Source organism: Heliangelus exortis, chromosome 10 (genome assembly GCF_036169615.1).
Source record: "Heliangelus exortis chromosome 10, bHelExo1.hap1, whole genome shotgun sequence".
Taxonomy (NCBI): Eukaryota; Metazoa; Chordata; class Aves; order Apodiformes; family Trochilidae; genus Heliangelus; species Heliangelus exortis.
In genome coordinates, this window is record NC_092431.1 from 20,001,534 (window position 1) to 20,026,798 (window position 25,265).

Below are 25,265 nucleotides of genomic sequence, written 5' to 3' on the forward strand. Positions count from 1 at the left end.
TAATTCCAGTGTCAAAAGGCAAAAGGGAAGGGCAGAAATTATGCACACATAACTTCAGGAAAGAGAAAAACAAGAACTTTGTTATCAATAGGTTCTGGTTTACACAAAGATGCACACATGCTTACACAGAGTGTGACTTATTTTACAGCTTGAAACCTGGATATAAAATTTAAAAATGCACCATGCAAAATTGACTGCAAAAAATTCATTACTCCAGAATGCCACAGGACAACTCATAAGATTCTACTTTGGTGCTTAATATGTCTTTTTCTTTTTTTTTTATCTCTTCCTCCCCCCCAAAACCAGGTTATTTTCCTTTAAGGACCTTGTAATTAGAACAAATTTTTTGCCAGGCAGTTAGTTAATAACTATTTGTGATCTGGGGACCAGGAAGATGCATCCAGTCCAAACTACTTAGTTCCTGCACCTCCTGTAAGTATCCACTGCAAATAATTTCTGTCTGTCTGACAGTTACTTGGAAAATATTCTTGGTTCATCTTTTTTAACCCTGTCAGTAAAAATTATGTCATCAAGTGTATCCAGGCTGGGTACTGCTGTTAAGTTCAGATTTCTTACCTGAGGTTACTCATACTACCTACATAGTGCATGAATTTTCCTTTTTACTGTGATTAATTACAATTACCTGAGCAAGAATTATTTTTGAGTGTAGGAGAATTTATCTTCTATTTTCAGTTGAAGGCCTTGCTCAGGTTTTCAAAATGAAGCTGAGCAAGACAAATACGTCGGCAAGAAAATAATTTTTCAGAAGTAAATAGTGGCTTTGTGATTGACACCCACTATTTAACTTATTTACTTTGTTAAAGGATCTATTTCTCATGCCCAGTATTGTGTCAGAAAGCTTTGAACACCCATAGAGACTGATAAAATAGATTGTCAAATAAATGTAACAGCAAAGTGCACTGGGTATTTCTGCATAATTCTGAAAAGAATGGAATTCCTATCAGTTCTGAGTCTGATGATTATGTAATGAAGTCTATTTAAAAAGAAAAATCATTTTTATTTTGCTGGGGAATCAGCAAAACACATCAGCAATGTCTGCTTCAGAAAAGGCCCTAAAGCCTGAAATCAGCTCCAGGAGCTCTACCTTTCCCAGTGACAAATGGAGAAAAATCTGAGCAGCAAAATCCTGTAGGAAATGATTGAGAACACTGATTTCTGTTCAGTAGATCAGAGGATAATCTTTGAAAAATAAAATAAATCATGGTGGCCACTGTTGGCCTTAGTGGGAAGAGGGAAAAACCAGTAACCACACCAGGAGGAAATGGAGTGGTTATTTTCACCATTGATACAGTTTAAATACTAACATTAAGCTCACTTGCAAACTTAACATGCAATGGTGAATGGAAAAATTCTACCTCAGAATCTATTTCTGGATTGAAAAAAAAATGAATCAATTCCTGATCTACCCCTACCCATTTCCTTCCTAAATAGCTAAAACAGACACCATAAAAACTTTGCTCCTTTTTTTTAAGGATACATATTTTGCAAAAGAAATGACTGAGAAAAGAACATTTCTCCATTTGTAGAAAGAGATAACAATGAAATTATAAATACTTCAAGCTGTGCATTTTGCCAGGTTCCTATGGGTAAAATAGGTAGTAGAATACTAGGGTTTTTTTTTGCTTCTTGAACACCAATGCTCTTTAGTATTAGAACCATGACCATCTCTCAATTTTAAAGGTCAAAATAGAGGAACACAGAGCACAGTCACAGGGGAAATTCATCTTCCATGTCTAGCAGACCTTGATGTCAGGTTGGGGATCAGGGACACAAGGAGTGGAGATGCCTCATAGCAAAGAATGAGAGTGGAAAAATATTGGAGTGGGATATTTGTTATGCTTCTCACCTTGGGCCATGAGCTTTGATACCCTGGTATCAAGTAGTTCACCTTCTGACTATGTCTTGACTGGGTTGGTGTGCACAAAATGTTCTGTATTAGTGTGGCACTGAAGCCTCTGGAGATCTGAAATGGAAAAAATGAGCCTAAATAAGCTGAGATGATATGGTCTGAATGCTAACCTTAAATTTGGGAAGTGAGGGGTCACTTGGTTTAAACAGAGATAATTTCTGCTTGGAGGGGTGATACCTGTGGGCCATGTGTAAGATGCTTTATATAGAGGAGCTGATGTTCCTGGCAGCATAGAGTTAATATAAAAATAAAACAGATTCTGCCTTAAGAGCACTTTCCTTGCACTTTCTGGCAGTTGTGATACACTCAGTGGTACCATGCATGACAAAAGGCTTCCAAACATGATCCCATGCATACCAAATGTGTACTTCAGTTGCAGTTTAAAAAGAATAGAGTGAACATAAATGCTATATTATCATTTATACCTTCAGTGTATTGGAGGAAAGGTTTATGTGTCCTGCAACTTTGCATTTTCAGTAAATGTGTGCCACAGCTTATTTATCTTGGCTGTATTATAACCACCCATTCCTCAGTAAAATACAACTGCTTCATGCAGTTGATGCTGTTCTTACATGTAGGTGGGTTTCATATCAAATTATCCACTTTCCATTACCAGGATTGATATATAAAATCCTGATACAGTTCCTCAAATGGCCACAAAATTATCCTTTTTAGGGAAAGTTGCAAAAATAGTCTTCAACCTCAGATTTAGTGCTCTGGTCTTTCTCTGTCATTTTATTATTTTTATTTCTTTACAGCACGTGTCCCAGTAGATATTTCATTCCTTTCACATCCAGCTGAATCTGAAATACAACACAACAGGCTAAAAAAGAGGGGCAGTCTTATTAATGGAGGTAATTTGCAAGCACAGTGGGAATTTGCTGAGGTTTACAGGGTAGAAATTTATGACATTTCTGTGGTAGAGGCAAGAAAGCACAACAAAACAAAACATACCCCTACTTTTTTATCTCATCTGTGAAAGACACACACTCACCATGTCTGAAATTTCTTATTTTCATGAGGCACCAAGACAGGTACTGCCAGAAGGAAACCTTTGCCAGAAAAGGAGCATCCAAGTGATGACCCAGCACCTGCTCCAGTGGCTCCCAGCAACTCTTGTGGTCCATGTAAATTAGGAAAAAATGCTGGAGCAACTTTATCATCTACTGGTGGAGGCAGCTGCCATCTGAACTTCTTAAAGCAGACAGGTTGGTCCTGTTCCCAGAAATCACAGTAATTTGGGGCCATGCTGTTTGGGCCCTGCTGAAGCCACCACACAGGGTAGGGCTGGTTGGTCACATCCAAGCACCATTTGAAGGATGAGAGAAGTGAACTAAAGGATCATTTTGCATGTGATAATTTTAAATGCCTTTTAAAGCCCCTTAAAAACCAGCTGTCAAGGTGTTAGGCAGTGGAGACCCAGCAGGTATTTCAGGGGAAAAGCAGCACAACCTCCTGGGGTGACCCATCACCTCTTACAGAAGCACAAAAAATTCCATGGAATAGAGGGGGGGGATAAGTAAGTGTATAAATATAATAAATAATAATGAATAATAATAAAAATTAATAAATGTAGTAATATAATAAGCATATATATAAATATATATGCTGCTGGATCCCTAGCTAGTGTAAATACTGTGCCTTGACAATGTAAAAAAAAAATAAAAATCTAGTATCTCATCTGCTACTACATCATACACCCACTCTTCATGGATTTGGAGTAACAGCAGCTTCAAATCCTTTGCTAACTTCATCCTTAGAAGCTGGAAAGGGTTTGGGATTTAGTGTGGCTGGGGTAGAAGGGGAGGGGGTGCTGTTGAGGGTTTTTTTTTCCCCCAAAGTAAAGGGTGCAAGCATGAAACTCTACGTTGCACACTTCATACCCTGTATAGTTCATAATTTTTAACTGTGTCCTGTTAAGCTATTTCAGCAGCTCCCAAAAGAGTACAACACACCTAGCTGGTATGAATTATGCTTTTAAATTTCAGTAATAGTGTTTCCTGAAAAACAATGTCTTTCTGGATATGACTTTTTATTACCTGCAGCTCTTTCATCAGCCAACATCTGCTTTTTGATTCCAGGTCTTTCCATCTTCCCATGCTAATAGCTGCTAATGCTGAACCTGCCTGGTGCAGTTCAGGCTCTGAACAGGAAGGAAATATTCAGCACTGCTGGTGTCAAGAATCTTTAATGGAGTTCCAGACTTTCAAAGGGTAAGTTCAAATAAACAGATCAGCCTTCTGCCATGTTTCAGCCTGACATTCCATAGGCAGCACAAACAACTTGCTTGGTAAAGTGGAAAAAAGCAATGAAGCAACAGATGAAAAGTTTGGTTTCTGTAGTCCTGCTTAGTAAAAATAAAATACATTTCCATGATAAATAGCAGCTTGCCTTCACATAGTGATGTGTCTGTAGGACATGGGGACTTCTCTGTATCTTTGGGCTCATGAGTTTGAATTATGGCTAAACAATATTAACTTCATTAATTTGAATTAGAGGGTTACCTTGAACGAATCAGTGCAAAAAAAAATCAAAAGCATGGGAATGTTTATCACCTATCCAGTTTTATTTTATTTAGCTCCACTCATTCACTCATCATTCAGCACTATAGACATCAAAGGGCAACATGAACAAAGCCCATTTGTCAAGAAAAGCCCTGTTAGTGTAAATCTAAGAGTACAACACACTGAGCTGAAAATTGCTCTATCTGTACTTTTAATTGATAAGCAGAAAGCCATCAGCCACCTTCTCTTGTTTGCACTGCATTGTCCTGATAATCCATTCACTTCAGAGTAAATTATTCTGCCCTGCCAGGGGCTGGATCCCTGCTAAAGAAACCTGTACCTACAGTCACACCCCTGTAGCACAGGTTTGATAAATGCCATCAGCATCGTGCAGGAGGAATTGAGGGAGCTGCTTTCTGCTGGTTGTTATCCACAGGGACTCAATCTTGGAGCTTGCATGTCTGGACAAACTCTTTTTCTTGATGAAATGACACGGAGTCATCCAAAGGGGATGGCCACCCACAGACAAATAGCTCCCTGCTGAATGCAAAGGCTATTTGTGAACACCTGGGATTTTCTGGGAAGCCTTTAGATATCTTTATTCTGATATAACTTACTCTGGCATTTATGGTCAGCTGGCTTTTCTCTTGAAGTGGGTATTTTTCATTTCCCAGCTGACAGAGATGGGATGAGGTGTTGAGTTGTGTCTGATAGAAAAATGTGTACAATAGCCCAGCTGATCTGTTTAATAGGATGCTCTTTATTCTCTAAGTATGCTCAACACCCTAGTTTCAAGCAAACATTCCATTAATATTAATTAAAATAACCTCAACTCCCATGCAGTAGAAAAGTTTGATCCCTGCCTCACTCAAGCAGCTTTAAATTTTTTTTCAAGCCTCAGAGTTGCTTTCTCTTAACTCTAAAAGTCCTTCTGTTCTTATATGCCTTATTATTCTACCTTCTATCTTTATTTTCATAGAATCATAGAATTTTTTTTTTTTATTGGAAGGGACCTTAAAGATCCAACCCCCCTGCATGGGCAGGGTCACCCCCCACTAGGTCAGACTGATGCCAGCCCCATCCAACCTGGCCTTGAACATTTCCAGGGAATCCACAACCTCTCTGGGCAACCTGTGCCAGTGCCCTACCACTTAGTGAAGAGTTTCTTCCTAATGGCTGAATCTTAACACTCTTCCAGTTTAAAACCATTACCCCATGTCCCATCACCCCATCCCCTTGTGAAGAGTCCCTGCAGTTTTCTCTGCAGTTTATTATTCCTCTCCTGTTAATTTGATGCTTGGGAATACAGAATGCTACTGAAAAGGAATGAATACATAAATTATGGTTTATTTCTTGATTTGTTGGCTGTTAAATACTGCTTTGTCACCAGATTTGTAGTACCTTAGATGTTATTTCTAAACTAACCAGGCATTAGGTAATTCAGAATAAATTCCACCGTATGCATTTTAGTTAAAAATATTTGACTGCTGAAGATGTTCCATGAGCATTCAGCACATTAATTCACAGAATATCTCACTATGGAGTTCTAACATGGTGTTAATGATGTTCCTGTTTCTATAAAGATACAAACAGGTTGCAGTTTACACACAGACATAACATATAGAGGCATGGATTTATGAGATTTAAAAAAAGGTGGCTATATTTTTATATATGTGAAAAAATATCGTAACTATATGTATTTTACAATATTAATTATTTATGTATGATTTATATGATGAGTCCTATCCAATGTTAAACACATTTAGGCTGCTGAATGAATGGAATCCTTGCAGGACACTGGCCATGGACAAAGAGAGCTTGACCCTTGTGATCCCTCAAATTTATATTTATATAATTTATATATCCAAATTTATAGTTATATTGAGTATGACATAGTCTGGTCACTTTTGGTCATCTTTCTGGTCACTTTTGGTCATCTTCCTCCCCAGAGGAAGGTCACAGCTCTGACCCCTTTGCTCCCTTTCCTGCACACAACAAGTTGAGCAGAACTGAGCATTGGCCTTGGTGCTGCTCCCCATTCTCCAGCAGTCACTTTAAACTCCAAGTTTTATCAGTCCTAGGAGCAGACACTGACTGCAAAACATGGCATTAATTTCAGGAAGTGAAGCTACTTAAAAGAGACTCAAACAAAAGCAAAATGACTAGAAAGAAAATTGGTTTTCTCCTGGCTGAAACCAGGACACCCCCACACACCCCTTCTGGGCTCTACCTCCACGTTCTCATTAATGCAAGGATCACTTTCCTATCATTGTTAATTAGGATTTATAGTGATAATGTTGATAGAACCTTAACAAATAAAACATGACAGGCAGAGCAGTTTTGGGCAATTATCCTGCACCTCAGGTGGTGGGAGCTGGCACCAAGCCAGATGACTGGAATCACACAAGAGCTCCATAATCTCTCTGCAATGCTTTAGCTTCAGTGTCTTTTTAAAAATGTTGTATTATACATAAAAAATAAGGAGGAGAAATGGTTCTGGCCCATCTTACTGGACACAGGGTCATGGGAAGGGTATCAGTAGCAGGCAAAAAATTGCAAATATGCTCTGAGCTGTTTTTCATATAGTTACAGCAGTATTAAAAGATGTCACTGAATTTATATCTTTTTCAGCATGAGCTCTGCCACAGAATAGCTTGTCTAAAAAGAAGATGATTTTGTAACTTTATAGGCAAAAATAAATGAAGATAAGAAGAGGAGGAGCTCTTTTGACAGATCAGAACATCTGTGATGTTAGCAGCCATCAGGTATGACTTCTATACAGTACTTTCTCTTTTTTTTTTTATTAATATGATGCTTCTGGATCAACTGTTGGCATTCTGCTTTGGATGGAAGGCCTCTGATTTTAAGAAGCACTTCAGAATGCCTTTGTGTGACAAAGGCAACTCTAATACAGGGTTGCATTTTTTTATATTTACTGTAATCAAAAAATAGTAAAAAAAAAATAGACCCAGCCTCTCCTTCCTGTTTGTGGGTCACTGCACTTCCTTAAGGAAATAACCATCTTCTAAAATTCAGCTTTAATTTGGTATATGAAGTACACTTATGAAATAATGGATTAGAACAAAGATATCAATCAAAATAGTTATTAAGTGCCAATTACTTTGGTAATTAACTAATACCAAATGAATTTCCTCAGAGCTGTTTCCTTTAAAGCCAATTAAATGCTTGAAGAGACCTTCCATGTTTAATAAACTAATAAGAATGATTCATTTATAGCATATGCATTTTTGAATAATTGCTAAGCAGCTGTTCTTATCTCCAGTATTTTTATTAAACCTCACCAATCAGATTTAACAATAATTCAGTCTTTAAAATGCATGATCTTGAAAGCTGGGTTCTATTAATTTGTGTTGCTTCTTTTGAATAATTTTATTTCAGTACTCACTGCTTGTGATTTGTCAACACACGTAGACTTTAATTTTGGTTGCTGGTAATAAGTTACTTAGGACTTGAAACTCCATTCTCCTGCTATGTAATTATTCTCTTAGCTGTGAAATATTACCTTTTGGTCAAGGATCAGACAAAACCAGCACAAAACCCAAAGCTGGTTATGCACAAGGGTGGATCCAGCCTACCATTATTTTCATGAGCAAAAATGAGAGGAAAAACTCTTTCAGGTGCACATCCAACTTCTTCAAGTTGCCAGGGCAAGAATCCTTCCACACTATTCCCTAACACCCCATCTTTGGGACTTGGCTTCCCTGTGGCTCTTTTGGGTCTTGGCTTTCCCTTCAGAAGGGGCAGTTTACCTTTGATCTCCATCCTTTTTCTTCTTCTTGCCACCCCTGAGTTGGCAGATCTGCATGAACCCCCCCAAAATGCTCAGCAATGCCCTGAGGAGAACTTGGTTAAGGAAGATTAACTGTATTTATCCCCCTTTTCCAAGCACTTTGATATGTATGGAATATACTGATAATGCTGATCTGATCCACCTTTCAAATACAAAATTAATGTTACTGTTGTTAATACTGAAATGAAATCTATGAGGCTTTATTTGTTTCTCTTTCTTTGGATCATTTAATTGGTATGGCAATAGAAAAAAAAAAAAAAAAGCAACAATACAGATTCATGTAATAGATTAATATTCTATTTTGTCTTAGAACTAACATTTTAAAAAGAGTTTGGCAAATAGACAGGTGTGCACAGCAGGGAAATGCATGCTAAATAATGCTATGTGTTAGGACAGATACAGGCTCTGTTTCAAGAACTAGTGGCTTTGTTTCTTCTTTGCAGAATAAAAAATATATACTGCAAAACCAAAGAAAAAAAATAGAAATGTATGAGGTGTTCTACTTTTTTGAGCTTCCTGAAGGAGAAAAATATTTTTATGTGCATACAGTGATCACTATTAAATAAGCAAACAACAGGAAATCAAGTCAGGAACAGGTCAGCTCAGGTTTCTGTCTTAATAAAATGAATTTGGCTAATGTATTTTTCTTCTTGCTAAGCAATCAGTGCTGTGCAGTCTGTGAAAGGAAAGCCAAGCCCCAAAGATGGGGTGTTAGGGAATAATGTGGAAGGATTCTTGCCCTGGCAACTTGAAGAAGTTGGATGTGCACCTGAAAGAGTTTTTCCTCTGAAAGCCCAAAGAGGAGCCCAGCCCCAATCTTCTTGCAGAGAGGTTGAGTGTTGGGATGTAACCTGAGCTGACACCACAGCAGCTGTGGGCATGCACAGACCATCTTGAGCATGGACCAAAAAAAAAAAAAAACCCAAAAAAACCACAGGCTCTGTATTTCTAATCAGATGGTTTATTAATCCTCATGTATAGACATGCAAGGGAACAAATAGTAACAAGCACTTGAAAGCTCTTGCTGAGCTGCAGCATGAAGAGATGGCTGACAGAAGCTAGAGCTAGGAAATTATTATCATTATTTTCCTCCTTTTTCCCTAAGTGAACTATGTAATGGTGCAGAAAGGGTAATTAAGTTAATGTGCTGGCTTCAGGAATTTTAGGATACTGCAGATGCCAAAGTTTGTCCTTCATTATACAGTTTAGGTTTTCAAGGATGTGTCTTCTAGGATCTCTGCATTAGCCCAGCAAATATACTGTTATTAAAAACTGTATTTTGACCTTGGCAGTTAATTTGTTTTATGATTTATTTAATCAGTAGCTGAATAAAATAGGCTCTTTAGTGTAATTGCCAGGTTTTATTCATACATTTAGTACAGCAAATTTTGCAAGTTTAATTCCCATTTCTTCTAAAAAAATCTGAATGTTCTTTAACTATGAAGTTGTATAACCATAAAAATTGTGCTTAGAGTCTAAGTTAGGACCCTGTATTGTCAGTGAAAAGGGACTGGAACTTTCAGGAGAAAATTCATCCCACCCACCTTTAACAGGTAAAAGTGATGCTTAACCTTTCATCCCATGCCCATTTTTTTTTTTTTTTTTTTTTTTTTTTTTTTTTTTTTTTTTTTTTTTTTTTTTTTTTGTTACCTATAAAATCTGCCCTGTCTAAACAAATATCCCAGAGAACAGCATCTAAAATTCAGACATCTAAGATCAGATGAATCAAATCCCATTTGATTTCTTTTCCTTTGCAAAAGTGAGGACTGGGTTTCTGTCCAGAGTAGTTTGAGCAATGAATGAGCATGGACTCTCCTTAGTAAATAACATCTTCATAAATAACATCTTTATTAGTATATCTTTATCTGCAGGAGTGATGACAAATGGGATCAAAAAGGTCAACTTTTCATTTTTGTCTCCTTTGAAAGAGGCAGAGGCTGATGTGGTGCCTCTGGTCCTCTCTGGGCACACAGAGTTTTTTTCTCTCCATGTGGAATGACTCAAAGAAAAGAAGTAGGAAGAAGCATCATTATTTTTTGTGATGCTTTGAGCAACCTGGTCCAGTGGTTGTCATCCCTTCCCAAGATGGTTGGAACCAGGTGATCTTTAGGGTCCCTTACATCCCAAACCCTTCTATGATCCTGTATTTTAAAACCTACAGCAAAAATTGGCCCTTATGTTAAACCACGACACCAACAAGTGATGTAATACCTGAAAGCAAGTTTTATATAGTTATTTGCCACTGATTAAAACTGTGTGACTTTTTTTTTAGCATTTTAAATAGCAAAGAAAGATACTTTTCCCCTTCATTAAAAATAATTACCTCCCATGAAAGGAGGTGTCCATAGTGATGGAAGTGAAATTCATTATCAAGAGGTGGAAAGCACAGTTGTGCCATAAGAAGAAAAATGAATTTAGAACTTTTCACAATTTAATATCTGTTATTTTTTTCTAGTGTATATGTTTAATGCTCTATGGTTGCACAGGAGATCTTTTAGGACAGAAACTTCTGCACAGCACTAAGATGAAATAAGTCAAGAATCTCAGACATGAGACAGCGAAAAAATTAAGAACTCTCTCCTTATTTACTGTTTTTCTTCTGCATCTGCCCTATTCACTTCAGGTTTTTTCTCTTCTATGTGGCAGATCTGTTCCTCTAAGTAGCCATTTAAGTCTGGATGAAGTTGAGTATTCTCATTTTTGTACAAGAGAGCCTGATATAAGCTTCACATTCTGCTTCTTGCTCACGCCAATAGAATCAAGTGCCCTCTCAATTTCCATTGTACTTTAAGCATGGCTTTGGTTTGTCATCTGTCATCCTTTTGTGCAGTAAGTGCTCTTTTGCCTGACATTTCCCTTCAGCTATTTTAAGCTTTTTCTAAATGAATTATTACAAAGCAATGAGTTTTCCAAAGTTACTGTATTGCACGAGGGCTGCGTGGTGGGTTCTGAAGAGACCTTGTGGATGCAAAGAGCTGAGAACAGGATTGTTCCTACATCTCTGGGACTAGAAAAAGAGTTCAGCTTTTAAGTGAAGTCTGTGGAAAGGCTCCCTAATCACACTTTACAAACAGGGGAAATGGATGGAAAAAAAAATACAATTTCCCTTGTGCAGTGATGATGGAAACATCCCCCCTTTAGTACCCAGGGATTAGGCTGCCCTGTGTCTCATGCAAAGGTGGGACAGAAATCTCTTTTCTTCTTTGATACTTTGCAGTTGCTTAGGGTTTTGTGGTGGTTTTTTTTTTAATTTATGAGGAGAGGAATTCCACCTTTTACAGACAGTAAGAAATGAAATGAAGCTCACTGAGCCTGCAGAGTGCAAGGTTTCTGTGGCAACGAGCCCCATTTGAGAGCTCTCAGGACTCCTTGCTTTTTTTTTTTTTTTTTTCACTAAAGTTCTTTAGTGGCTCAGCAGCACAGGTAGCTCCTGTCCTATAAAGCTCAGAACTAAAAGTTTCAGGAAAGTTTATTTATGCCAAAAAAAAGGGAGGGAAAAAAAAAAATGTAAGTAGCACTCAGCTTATACTGCTCTGGAATCATTCCATAAGGGACTTGTAAATGGGTGAAGAGACTCCAGCACATGCTGCTCAAATACCCACTTTGCTGGTTTGAAGCATTAAGCTTAGATTGTCTTGAATTAAAAATAACGATGGAAAGCCTCATTTTTATTTATTTTTTTTACAGTCTTCTAATTATGCTTTCATCCTGTATGTCTGCCAAGCACCTGGATACCTGCACACCTCCACATCCCTATCTCAGGATGTACCAGCAAGTGCCCCAAAAAATGGTGTGACCTTGGTTGTCTGAGCACCATCCCTGCAAAGCTATTTGCACAGGTGTCCATAGCACACCAGAACCAGCTTTTGGAGCTGTAAGTATGGGGTTTTTTTTTATGATAACAAGGGAATACAAAGTCCTGGCTGGTGTACTAAAAAAACCCAGGATGATTGATGAGCCTGAGCAGCCCAGTTCTACTTTTGTAGAGGTGCCTGTGAAAGGTGTTTTATAGGTGTGTGGCTACCCTGTGGTATCAATCCAAACCTGACAGGCTGAGGACCCCTTTAAAAAAAATCTTGTGCTTGTTGTAAGGCTGTTATCTGGGATGCTTCATCTTCAAAGGGAGCTCAGAATTCACAGAGGCAATGAAATAGGGGGTATAAGCTACTGGGGGTTTCCATCTTCATAGAGTCTGAAGAAAAATCAGCTGAAATGCCAGCCCTGGACCCTAAGAGAGGTCAGGTAGGTGAGACTGATGGAGATGTGTTGTCACTGGCATTGGTTTGTGATGGGGTTTTAATTTAAAAAAAAAAAAAATGGGGTCTAAATTCCTGCCTAGAGTTAAGAATGCATATTTTGTGCTTGACAACTGCTCATCACTGAATGTAAGATGCTATGAATATTCCTTTGTTATTTTCTTCATCTAACAATCTTAAGTTAATGAAATCTCCTCACTACCCCTTCTTTGGCTCTGCTTAATTGGATAAAGTTATAGGAAAAAGGAATCCATGAAGAGCACTGCTAAAAATAGAAGCTCTGTTAACTTCTTTCAGAGATTTCAATGCAGATCTATTTTACCCATTCAGAGAGGTATAAATAGGTACATCTTTCATTCATAGCCCTTTGAAGTTTATCACCAAAGGAGAATTTGTTACGTGCAGATGTTTCATTCTGATGCCTGATGTTTAATCAGACCACAATCTCTTTGGAGATACCGTGGTGATTTTTTCACAGAAAATTTAATTACAATGACTATTCCAGACTGGATTGAAAAATTAATGACAGGAAAAAAAAAATTTATATATTGGTATTTAGTATAATCTTTGATATTTCAAGAGCTGGAGTGAGCCTGCAAAGGATTTGAAAGTTGGTTGAATAAGTCCCTTTTTTGGGCTGCTTCCAGACCTGAATGACTGACTTCAGTCTTCTACCTATTATCTTTTCAAAATATTCACCTTGCTTTCAGCATTGCATTTATCTGATTGCTTCAGGCACAATCAGATTACTGACCTCATCACTTGGCTTTTGTTTTATTCTCAATAGAAAGCAGATAAATCAAACTCACAGAAAGGATCCACAATGAAATTGGCACTAGGGGAATTTTTTTTTTTTTTCCATTTGCTTAGTGTTTTCCTTTTATTCCTTTGGTGAAACAGTTTTTACTAAGTTATGGAATATGAAAGGAAATTGAAAACTAGGTGAAACAATGCAATTATTTCCTCAGAAAGGGGAGTAAAAAATGTGCTGCTATTTGCTACGCATTAATCTGCAGTTGAAACTTGGGTCTTTGAAAAGGAAAATGCAAATTATTTTATAAATACAGCAGGCTTTTGGGTTTGGAAACAATCTACATATTATTTGGGAAGCAAGGCTTGTGTGTATAGCATAAAACAAGTCATGGAATTGAGTGAATTGTGGATGGAAGAGTTACACCAGGGTTTCATTATTCTCTCCTCATGATTACCAAAAACTACAGATTATTTGGAGGTAAAACTACAGATTATTTGGAGGTATTGCCCTGGAAAATCAAACCCAGTTTCTGTCAGTGTCCTGAGCTATGTAGTTTGCTCAAAGATCTTTAAAACTGACCCTGATTCAAGGTTACAATGAACACATTTCTACAGTTTAGGTTGGTTAAATAAAACTACCTGGAATTTTCAGGTGCCTTCATGCAGAATCCACTGAAAAGTCACAGACATTTCTCCCACATACACAGGGAAATTCTTTACCCTCAGGGAGGCAGCTGACAGGAAATTTTAATTGTTTTAAGTAATAAGAACTGACCACTGATTGTTTGTTTTCACAAATATTATTTAGCTAACTTTAATTATATGAGTATCTGTTGACAGTGGATTTAAAATCCCAACACACATAATCCATTGGCAGCAAATTCTGAATTCCTGTATGCCAAGGACAGATGCCCAAAAGTCTGGAAAAGAAATATAGGAAAAAAAATCAAAACAATCCACAAATATATAGTGCATACAACATAAACCATGTAATCTACACTAAAACCTAAAAATTACATTAAATTCACATTAAAAAAATAACGTTGGAAGTACAACATGAACAGAGTAAGTTTAATTAATACTAAGCATTAATTTATGTAAGGATACTCCACACTATCCTTGTCTCAATATGTTAAATAAATTACTCAGAATAGTACCTATAAATTGTGTCAAAAGTATAGGCCCAAACCTGCACTTTAATCCAAATTTGCTTCATATTAACAATGGGAGTGAGTCCAGATTCAGACTAAGAAACAAACATAAATCCTTCTTAATCTTAGGTATGGAATCAAACAAGCAGCTTCCAGAAATTTTTCCAACAATTTTTATTCAGGAAACACCTCATTTGCTCCGTTTCATCACCAAGTCTGCAAAAATTCCCATCTTTTAGTTGCCCATTTCCTTCCTTCCCATTTGGAGGTTTTTGTGGCTGTTGGAAACTCTTTGCTCAAACTTCCTGACATTTTCCTTGTATTTTAAATATCAGCTTCTACCTTGAGCACTGAGGCTCTGACACCAACCTTGCTTCTTGCTGCTTTATTTGCTTATAGATTATAAACTGGGCCATTCACTGAATACATTTGAATTAGATTAAAAGTGCTTTATGATTTAAATTCAGAAAAAATTCTCTTACTAATTAGTAGACCTTTTTTTTTTTGAGAAATGCCACATAAATGGGTAGAAACACTTTTGCTAAATATCAGCAGAGTTTCCCTCATTCAGGTTAAGGACAAAATTCTGGCTTGTAATGGATTTAAACAAGAAATCCACAAAAGCAAAAGCATAGTTTATTTTTCAGTATTTTTTTTTTTCTTTACAAAATTATGGATTGCTGAAGTACAAGGAATAAACATCACTTCAGTGATACAAAAACAGTGATTAAATGGAAGGCATGCAAAGAGCTGAAGTGGATACCAGGGGTACAAGAGCCTCAGAACAGTGGTGCTGGGGACTTCAAGGAATTAGGAGTGGGAAGTGGAGGAAAAAAATCAGAAAACAGAAGTAAGGGACCACTGGGTTAGTTATGTATAACTATATTTAGCTAAATTTGGATCTTTGTACATTTACCACACCAAAGGACCAGGTAGATACAAATGATGTCCCTGCAGCATCATGACCATGACCACTGCAATCTCATTTCTAAAATTTTAGTACCAACTGCATCCATAATGACCCAAAAAATGCTTGTAAGGATGATGGGCACAGCATGGAGCCAGTTGAAAATAATTGCTGACTTTTGTAGCCATTCTCAGGACTCTCATTCTCCTCTTCAGAGCATAAAAAAAAGATGAATTGACTACACCATATCTTCATTAGTGCATATATTTTTATATATATATGTATATATATGTATATATGTATGTATGTATTTATTTCTCCTTTCAGGAACCAGTGAACCCCTCACTCAACACCCCAGAGCAAGTACTTAACATTTAGCAGTGTTTGTCCTGTCAAAGTTAATCCTGCTTCTCAGATATTCTGCAATACATGTTTATTTAGCAGGTTTTTTTTTTTTTTGATGTTGCTGGCAAAAGGTCACCGTGTTGCTATGCAGCTCATGGGTATAAAAATTCGGAATAAAAAACCAAAAAAAACCCCAAAAAACCCAAAAGTCCCAGTATCCCCATGCTGGTTTTGCCCAGCTCTCCAGAGGAAAAATCCTTTCTTCCTTCCTCTCTTCCCACTCTCACCACCTGGCCAGGGGGGACAGAAGCTTTTACCATGCTAAATGGCTCAGCTGTGCCACAAAACAATTCCAGGGATTTTACTCATCCTGTTGTCACTGATGGATTCCCTGTAATGGGTAAGAGGAATTTTTGCCAGAAAAAAGTTTTAAGTTAAAAGTAATTTGGGGAGAGCTAAAGGATAGCAGAGAGGAAGAGCTGTAACTGAGAAGCTGTGATAAAGTTGCTAAGAGTTAGGGGAAAAAAACCCCTCTAGTTAATTAGGTGGAAAGGGAGGAGTAAAGTTCCAGTTTTATTCACTTAACTAATTTCCCCTAGTCCTTCAGGAGGTTTAGATTTTTAGTATTAAAGTTAGGGGAAGAGGAAATAAGATATCTATTAGCAACTTCATCTAGAAACTTCAGGCCAGGAAAAAGAGAAAAAAAAAAAAATCTATGGCAAGGTGGAATCAACCTTAGAGGAGGAATATACACCTAAACTAAGCTCTCTAAAGATGACCAAATCTAATTTTTTAGTTGATTTTCCTAACAGCTGAATGACTGAGTCTGCTCCTCCGGAGCATCAGGAGTGGAACAATAATAGGTTAGGGCTGCCCTCAATATAGGGGAAACCAGACACATCTCTCTAATGTCCACTATATTTAAGACCACTTGCTGAGCTGGAGACCTTAAATAGTGTCCATCAGTACAATCAGTGCTGCTATGAAAGGAATCTCACCCCAAAAATAGAGAAAAAAATATCACAGCGCTGGATTTTTATGCCTTTTCATTACCAGCTTTGTAATTTAGTATCTATTATTTACATGATAAATAAAACTCCCCAAAGGGGCACTGCAGGATGGCTGTGGCACATTACAGGACAGTGTAGAAATGCACAATGCCCTTAAAACCTTACAATTAATTTTCTGCTTTTCTTGATGTTTCATCGATTTGACATCACCTGAACATTCAGTCGAGGTGTCCAAGCAATTCATTAATTACAGCCTTACATCCAGCACCAAGAAAAACAGATTTCCAGCATAATTTCCTGCAAAAGGAGGAGAGTTGCCAAGTTTGAGATATGCTAATACTTGTGTTTAAAATATTTGCAAATGATTTTATGACCATTAATAACACTGCGCTTCATCCGCACGCAGATCACCCTCTGGAAAAAGAATGCCATCTGTTCCTTTCAACAGGATTTTAATAGTATTTATATCTGGCTCTAAAGAGGTCCTTCCATGAGATTAAAATCTTAGATTTGTCACAAAACGGATTAATTTTTGTTGCCGTTTTCAGATCTCATTATATTTTTGGCACCGAGTGGAATGGGTTTTGTGTCCTCTTTACAATTCTCTTTCTGCAGTTTTGTCACAGATAATGCTTTGTAAAGATAAATTTGCATCAAGTATTGAGCCTTGTGATAATTCACTCTTCCAGCAGGACAGCACTGATTAGAACTGCCAGTTCCACAAAATCAGTTGACTCCTACTCATAAATATCAGGGGAGGTGGTAGAAGCATTGCTGGGTTCTCACAGTAATTTATGGGTAATTTGGGGGAAAAAAAAAAAAAAAAGAAGTTGTTTGCTATTTAACTAGACTGAGACTACATTTACTGATGCTTTAAATTCCTGAGATGACTTCTATTTAGAGTGGAAATATATATAAAAAAAATATAAAAATGCAACAATGCAGAAAAGCTTAATTAATATCCTCTTCCAAGACTGAAATGTGGAGTGTATGGAAGCCTCATAACACCTAAAAAAAAATAGTCCTCATCAAACTTGGTTGTGCCTGACCTAAACCAGCTATTCTTACACTCTCATGTTCTGTTTTAATTTCCCTGTTTAGTCATTATCAAACCTCAGATCCTTCATGATTATTACTGCTCTGCCTTACACATAAATCTGCTCAAAAAAAAAAAAAATTTAAATTCTTACTCCTGTTTCTCACTTCCTTGAGGAAAAAGCAAGCAGAGTGGGAGTCAAACACATTTAGCAGAGATTCTGTCATAACAGAAGCTGAGCCATTTTGTCCTTGCTTTGAGGTGAAAGGGAAAAAAAAAATAAAAATAAAAAAAGGAAAGCACCAAAGTTTGAACAACTGAATGTAATGATTGAGAATACCAAATAAACAGCCTGACTTCAGAAAATCTTTAAACTCTCTCTAAGGATGACGTGTGGTGCTTAAATGAGTCATGGCTGAAGAAATCTGATACAAATGGAATTATTTGTGTAAAAATCCCTGGCAGTGAAGTACTTCTGACCCAAAAGCAGCTGCTTTAGAGCAGTATTCCATGCCCTTCTCCACCATGACCTTGTTAAATCCTTGTGTGTGTCAGAGCTGGTACAACTCTATTCCACATACAGTAGCACAAGGTACAGTGTAAAGCTGCTAATGCACCTTCCAGATGCACTTTACTTTGATCAGAAAGAAATTGTGTTTTTTAAACTAAAAACTCCAAGTGCAGGATCCAGTTTAATCCAAACAAGGTCTTATTTATGCTGTGCTTTTTTTTTTTTTTTTTTTTTTTTTTTTTAAATCTAGTGTTGCAGCATCATGTAATGTAGCAACATAAAAAGGTAAGAAAAAAACCAGTTTTATTTGTCTAAGCAATGTGCATCCAGAATTCTGGCAAAAGTGATATCCACAGACAACTAGAACATTTTTTCTCAGTGCCTCCATGAGATATTGCAGAGGGAATCAAAAAAAAGTCACCACTAGGAATCCCCCAACCTCCTGACAAAAGCTGAGAAGGAAAATCAGAGCTCTGCATTCACCTGTATTTCATTCAGTCACTGCATGACACTGGTACCAACTGCTCTGAGAATTTCTGGCATTGCTTTTTCTCTACATTCATGAAGATTATGGTGCTGCTTTACAAAAAAAAAAAAAAAAAAATCTATAATTTACAGTGTTACACTTAATACTTTTGTGTTCACACGATATTCCATTAGCCCTTGAAAAAAAAAAAAACCACAAAAATTATTGACTCAGTATCTAATAAAACTTCTCAGCACAACATTGCAACAATATTTCGGCCTCATATATGCACACAAAATAATTCATATTTTCAAATAATAATAATAATAATAATAATAATAATAATAATAATAATAATAATAAGCTTCTCAAGTACACTCCCTGATGACTCTGAGAAGTCAGGTGGGTGCACACCAGCCTGTACTTAGCCCCAGCTTGACCACTTAATTTTAAATAATAGGATTGCATGAAATATGAGACAAAGTTACTTTCATATTTCATATATGTTCATTATATTATGAAACAAAAACAATTGACCCCCCCTGTTTTTCTTAATGTCATTATGAAGGGATTCTGCAACCATTTTTTCAAGAATTTTTTTTTTTTTTCTTTATGGATTTTTGCTTTCAACATAATATACTGGTTTGAGATTTTGATTGCAGAATACAGATGTCATCTATCAGAAACATATATTAGAACATATATCAAACATTTATCAGAAAGCTGGCATGAAAGTTCCCATTTTGAATTAGGTAGTGTACGAGTTCCAGGCTGAATTTAAACAACTTTAAACCTTCCCAGACTTGTGAGCTTCAGTCTGTCACTTTGCACAGCTATTATGGCAAAGGAGGATGTGTTAATTTGTTGGTAGTTTCTCTTAATGCTTCTTTGAAGACCTGAAAGCTGTGACTTTTTTATTTACAGAACATTTATCTGAACAACCTGACCCCTTCACTCTTCTTTGGCCTCAGAGATGCTCCTATTCCAAGAATATTTCTGCTCCATCCAAAGGAGAATAACCACAGCTGGAGGGACTGAGCTTATCTCTCCTAGCCAAGACCTCAGCACTTTGTTGATACAGTCTAAAAAAGAAGAAAAAAAAGAAAGAAAAAAAAAAGGAAAAGAAGAAAGTGTTTCCATTGCTTCCCATAAGACAAGGTAATTGAGTGGAAATCTACATTTACTGTAAGAGCTCCCATAGCTGATAGATCAGGCTGACAGATATGCTCAGGGAACTTCTCCTTGGATTAAATATGGTGACATTATTAGGAAGTGTTTTAAAAACCTTTGGCATGCCTGCAAACAGGTCTGAGGATACTTACAGAACATCCCTTTGGAGTAGCAGGGTGCTGAGTGATCTGGTATGGGAATTTCAGTTATTAATTAATTAATTAATGGCTTTGGGTGCTCATCTTTTCTACTTCACATTAATTAATGGCTTTGGGTGCTCATCTTTTCTACTTCACACCCCTTACCTGCTGGGCTGACAACCTGTTTGGATGGTTGTAGATCCAAGCATGGAATTGTGACTGCAGATTCTTTCTCCTCTTTTGACCTTCATGCAAACAGCAGATCCTTTCTGGCTTGGGGAACGGGTGCACAAAATTTTCAAGTGTAAAAACAAACAAAAAAAATCCACAGAAGGATGCTACTTATGTTATTTTTTCCACCATTTAACAATCCTAATTATAATAATATAAAAAAATGTCTTATCTGTCTGTATTAGGTATAGTCAAGGGGTTTTTTCAGTTTTGGTTTTTTGTTTTTTTTTTTCATATGGTATATTTGGCTGCTTTTTTCCCCCATTACCTTTCAACAATGCAGACAAATGCAGTTCAGTGCCTCTGCTGGTCTCCTCACCCTTAAACACTGCTGCCCTACAAAGCAGAATTATGGTCTGGTTCCCAGGAATCTGATTGAGGGCAATCACAGCTCCTACATGGCTTAGTCCTTTACAAAGTTCAGATAGTAAATATTTAATTACTTCTCTTTGTTGTCTTTCTTTCTGTCTTTAATACTATTTCACAGAGTGATATTGTCCTTCTAGTGGTAGGCTGGAACTAGGCTGTACCATCTTTCCTTTTCCTTTTCTATTTCCTTTCAATTTGAGGATACTGGCTGGGGCTTATTTTAGGGTCACGTTACCAAACCTCTGCTATAATGCTCATAAATTCCACTTCCCTGTAAAAGTATCAGGTTTATTTTGTCCTTTTTATATAAAAATAGCAATGAGGTTCACTAATATACATAGCTGGGTTTCTTATTTGGTTATCAACCAAGGTCTGGTAGGATTTGGAAAGTCCCCCAGCTGCTCATCCCTAATTCATCTTCTCCCCTGGTGCATTATTTCTGCTCTTTTCCTTTTTCATCCACATGAGCACTGAGCTATGTAGGGTAACACCACAGCAAATGAAGCAGCACTCCTTAGGGAACAAATAAACCTTATTTTCTATTGGTCTGTGTACTTTGCAAGTTCCCTTTGGTGTGCTTTTAAAATGAATCTATTTTTGGTTATGATTTTCCTGATGAAAGAATTCAAGTTTTTCCTTTGAGAGACTCAGGAACTTTTGTTCCAGATGCTGAAGGACTCTCTTGTCTTCTGCTGGTTCTTTTTGCAATGATTGACACCCAAAAGCTCCCCAGATGGAATAATTTAGACCAAAAAAAGATACCACAGCCAAATTGACAAAGAGAAGTATAGTCTGTAAAGAAAAGAGGAATATGAGAGGATTTGTATTATTTTGTATTAGCTCTGATCTATCAGGTTTAAGACTTTTAATCTGATATGGGTCCCATTCAATAAGATATTTAAGCAGTACCAGAAGTGGATGCAGTCACACACACACAACTTGCTCAGCTTTATCTTGCCTCAAAAGATAAACAATTGTTGGCTTTTTTTTTTTTTTTTAGCCCTGCTTTATTATCTGTTTCAAAGGGGTTGCTGTCTAGCCTTATCTTCCATTCCAAGACACAATTACTACTACTAAAAAGAAATAATACAGAAGCAATGTGTCAGCCTGCTGATGACAAATTAAATGCTTTTAAGAGTCACTGCAAATTCCACTTCCTGGATATGCTGTGTGTCAGTAAGTACATCTTGTTATATCAGAAATCCAATCGTTGCCAAACTTCTTCTGAAGCCTTAGAGAGACTTATTAGCCAAGGATTTATGGCAATTTTGAATGGCTTTCAGAAAGGTCCAACACATTTGGAGCTGGGAGGCAGGATGTGGAACCTGGCAGTGTCCTCGGACTCAGTGGTGTCCCAAAAACTAAAAGCATTGCTTCACATTTCATTTTTCATTAAAAATCATTGTATTTTGCAGCTAAGTCATCATCTGACTTGTCTACGTTACATTCATTTATGTAGATTCATTTTTTATTTATCACTTATGTTATTATTTATTATAATATTTATTTCTTTGTTTCATTTATTATTTATTATTTCTTGTACAGAGATGCTCAAACCCCAGCAACTTTGTGGATGCCCCAAAAACCCCTCCCCAGCAGTGTGAGATCTGCCTGGTACATCACTTCAGGTACATTAAAGATCAAAAGCAGAGTTCCCTCTGTGAATTTAGGCAAAAACTGATGGAGCAAATTAAATCCTTGAAAACAACTGCATTTCATACTGGAAAATTGCCATTCCTGTTCTACCAGTGCTCTGACAACTTAGCAATGAATTCAGCTGAGATATCAGCCCTAACTCTGACACTAAAGCAGGCACTGCCTGTCAGCTTTCTTTTGTTAGACACAAATGATTAGCATGAAACCCAGGAATTTCTTAATTATTTGCTAGAAGATGATTGTCTGGTACCAACTGTGAAATAGGGAGAGAAAGAATGAAAGCTTCTTGCCTGAAAAAATCTGAAGGACATTGCCAGTTCCAACTGGAAAGGAAAACAGATTTCAGATCAAGTAATTCCACAAGCAAAATGGTGATGAGATGGAATTTGAATTTTGCAAGTGCCTTTTGCATTATTTGCAGATATTAACAATACATTTGGAAGAATCAGGGATTTGGGGAACTAACATTTCAGCTTGGAGAATACAGAAAAAATCTTAACTTAGCAGGATGCCTGAAGAGCAGCTGAAATTCCATAAATTCTTTACCTGTGTCACCTCACAATCAGCTCCACTTATACATAAATTCTTGAAGAATCTTCAACAAATTACTGTGTTATTTTGCTACAAGAAGATGGTCCTATAGCAGCATTATACTGATTTAATAATTCCTATGAACCCCTAAATTCCACACCTGCCCAGGAGAACAGCATCCCAACACCTCCTGACATCATCAAAGATGATGACTGTGTGATCTTTTCCTTCCATTGTTAAATATAATTAGCAATACATAAAAGCCATAAAATCAATTAGCAATACATAAAAGCAATACAAAACAGCTGCAAACCATGGGTGCATCTGCATTTTCCAAGTCTGTGAACTGAGGTGATGTTTGGTCTTTTGGAGGAAATTTTCCCTTTTTCATCAGATAGCACAAGAGCTTTGATCATTAAGATGAGTCCAAACATTTTTGTTTTTATTAAGCTACATAATTAAAATTAAATGCAATGTGCAGTTAATATAACTAAATTTAATATCATACTTTACTTAATACGTGATAGATTATGATAAAAAGTAAACCATGTGAATTTATCCTATATTCTAGAAGCACATACCACATCTTAGCAACTAATATTTCAGGATGTCTAAATGAAAAACAGTATCTCAGATTAAACAGAATTTGTTGAATCATTTGTAAAATCATTGTATGTACCAATCCCTGTCTTCAAGCTGCATTTCTGGGTAAATTATTGCTCTGTGTTAGAATCCTGGCTCTCATTTTGCACCAGGTTTTACTTGTGACAGTGGTCACCTCTTCTGACATCTGCCCATTGCTGGTTAAACATTCCCAATATAAGATTAGAAAAATAGTGACTTACTTACCATTTTATTTTTGCAAGCATATGACCTATCTTTCATATTCCAAGCCACCTAAATTACAACTATTCTTTGTATAAAATAGTGGAAGATAGTAACTAACTCTTTGAATCATAGGGAGCAAACTGCATCAAGCTGTCCACAGAAGTGTTTTTATTCATGGACTCTTCAGCCATTTTAGTAAAAATTTGATTTTTTTTCAGTTACAGAAATCTATTTTTTAGAAGACATTAAAATTCAGAGAATGCTGGAGTATAAATTTCAGAGATATATACATTTCCAGGGATATCTCTCTCTCCAGCTATATTGCTGGGAGAGATTAAACTGAATACAGTGTTTAAACAGGCATTTTACATTTCTTGGGGAAAACAATTTTACGTTGGAAGAAAATACAACCTGAAGGTGCAAATCACAAATATCCTTCATTCAGCAGTATTATGTGACTGATTAGAGCAGCAGAAGACTGAGATGAGATTTTCTGGTGTCTTCACACAATAATGAAGTCCAGCATAACTTTTATTGTCGAGTCATGAATATACTTCTCAAAGGACAATGCTTCTTGTCGTCCCTGTCTTGAGGATAAATTGCCCACAGGGTTTTCTGGTTATTGTATTCTGGCTTTAGGAAAATACAGAAAATTTTTCATCTTTCTCCTAATCTTGAATTTTTTTCTGTTTCAGAGCCATTGAGATGTTTTGCTGGCGCTCCTTGAATTATTCCGGTTTATTTTAAAAAAAAAAACAAAAAAACACAAGAAACCAGAACAGTGGGTATATGAAGAGAAAAAAAAATACACTTGCCATGGGGAAAAAAAAATGTGTCCAACAACTGGAGTTGTTGCTTCTCTGATGCTGGATCTTCCTCTGAGGAATCCATGGGGAGTGACACTGATGCTCTCCCTGGAACATCCCGCTCCTTGTTTCATCTCTACACTGATGAGAAAATACTGCTTAAACAGCTCCCCAATCTCCTCTAGGAAACAGAAGGCACTAAGAAGGGATGAAACAGACACTTGAATTAATCTTTCTCCCAAACAAAGCAGAAAATTATTCACTCTTGGTAAGAGCTAACTCTGTTCTCAACTCTCGGCGCTCAGTGGTGCGAAGGCTGAAGTGCTCAGTGTCTGAGTGATAAAAGTCCTGACAAGGGACATTTCAGTGGCTGTTACTTCCTAAAGGGCTTTGTAGAGGCAGCCCTGAGAAAAGATACACACACTAGTGGTATCCCTGGTACTGTCAGGGCACTACTGTCTAAAAATTATTGACTCTTCCTTATTAAAAGCCCTGTGATCCAGAGCCTGCTATCCGTGTGCAGGCTGGGAGCCCTTGGGGCATCCAGGGAAGGAAGGTGGCAGGAGCTGGGGAGGGATGGTTCCTGGACCCTCCTTGGCTGGCTGAGCAGACTGAGGGTTCTGGATGGAACCCACACAAGTTGGGTCCTCAGCAAGGAAAGAAAACCTGGCTGGAGCAGAGTGTACCAAACCAGACTTACCCCAGCGATGTGAACAAGAGGATTGTGCATGGTCCAGCTAATAAATAGATATTGCTGAATATTAAAACAAATAGGTATGCAGGTTGCTGCAGAATAAAATACCTTTGTAGTGCCATAATGGTAAAAAAACCAAAGGAATTTTGCTGTGGTGCAT

At 37.1% G+C, this 25,265-nt stretch overlaps 1 long non-coding RNA gene across 2 annotated transcripts; it reads left to right on the forward strand.

Moving 5' to 3' along the window:
* Positions 1–2,896: 2,896 nt before the first annotated feature.
* On the forward strand, positions 2,897–24,879 carry LOC139800589 (uncharacterized). Of its 2 annotated transcripts, XR_011727814.1 has the most exons (8): positions 2,897–3,138; positions 3,976–4,143; positions 7,066–11,074; positions 11,933–12,119; positions 19,605–19,838; positions 21,591–21,766; positions 22,136–22,218; positions 24,301–24,879. It is a non-coding gene; the product is annotated as an uncharacterized lncRNA (long non-coding RNA). The 2 variants fall into 2 exon arrangements; XR_011727815.1 differs by lacking the exon at positions 21,591–21,766 and having other exon boundaries at positions 7,072–11,074.
* The last annotated feature ends 386 nt before the right edge of the window (positions 24,880–25,265 follow it).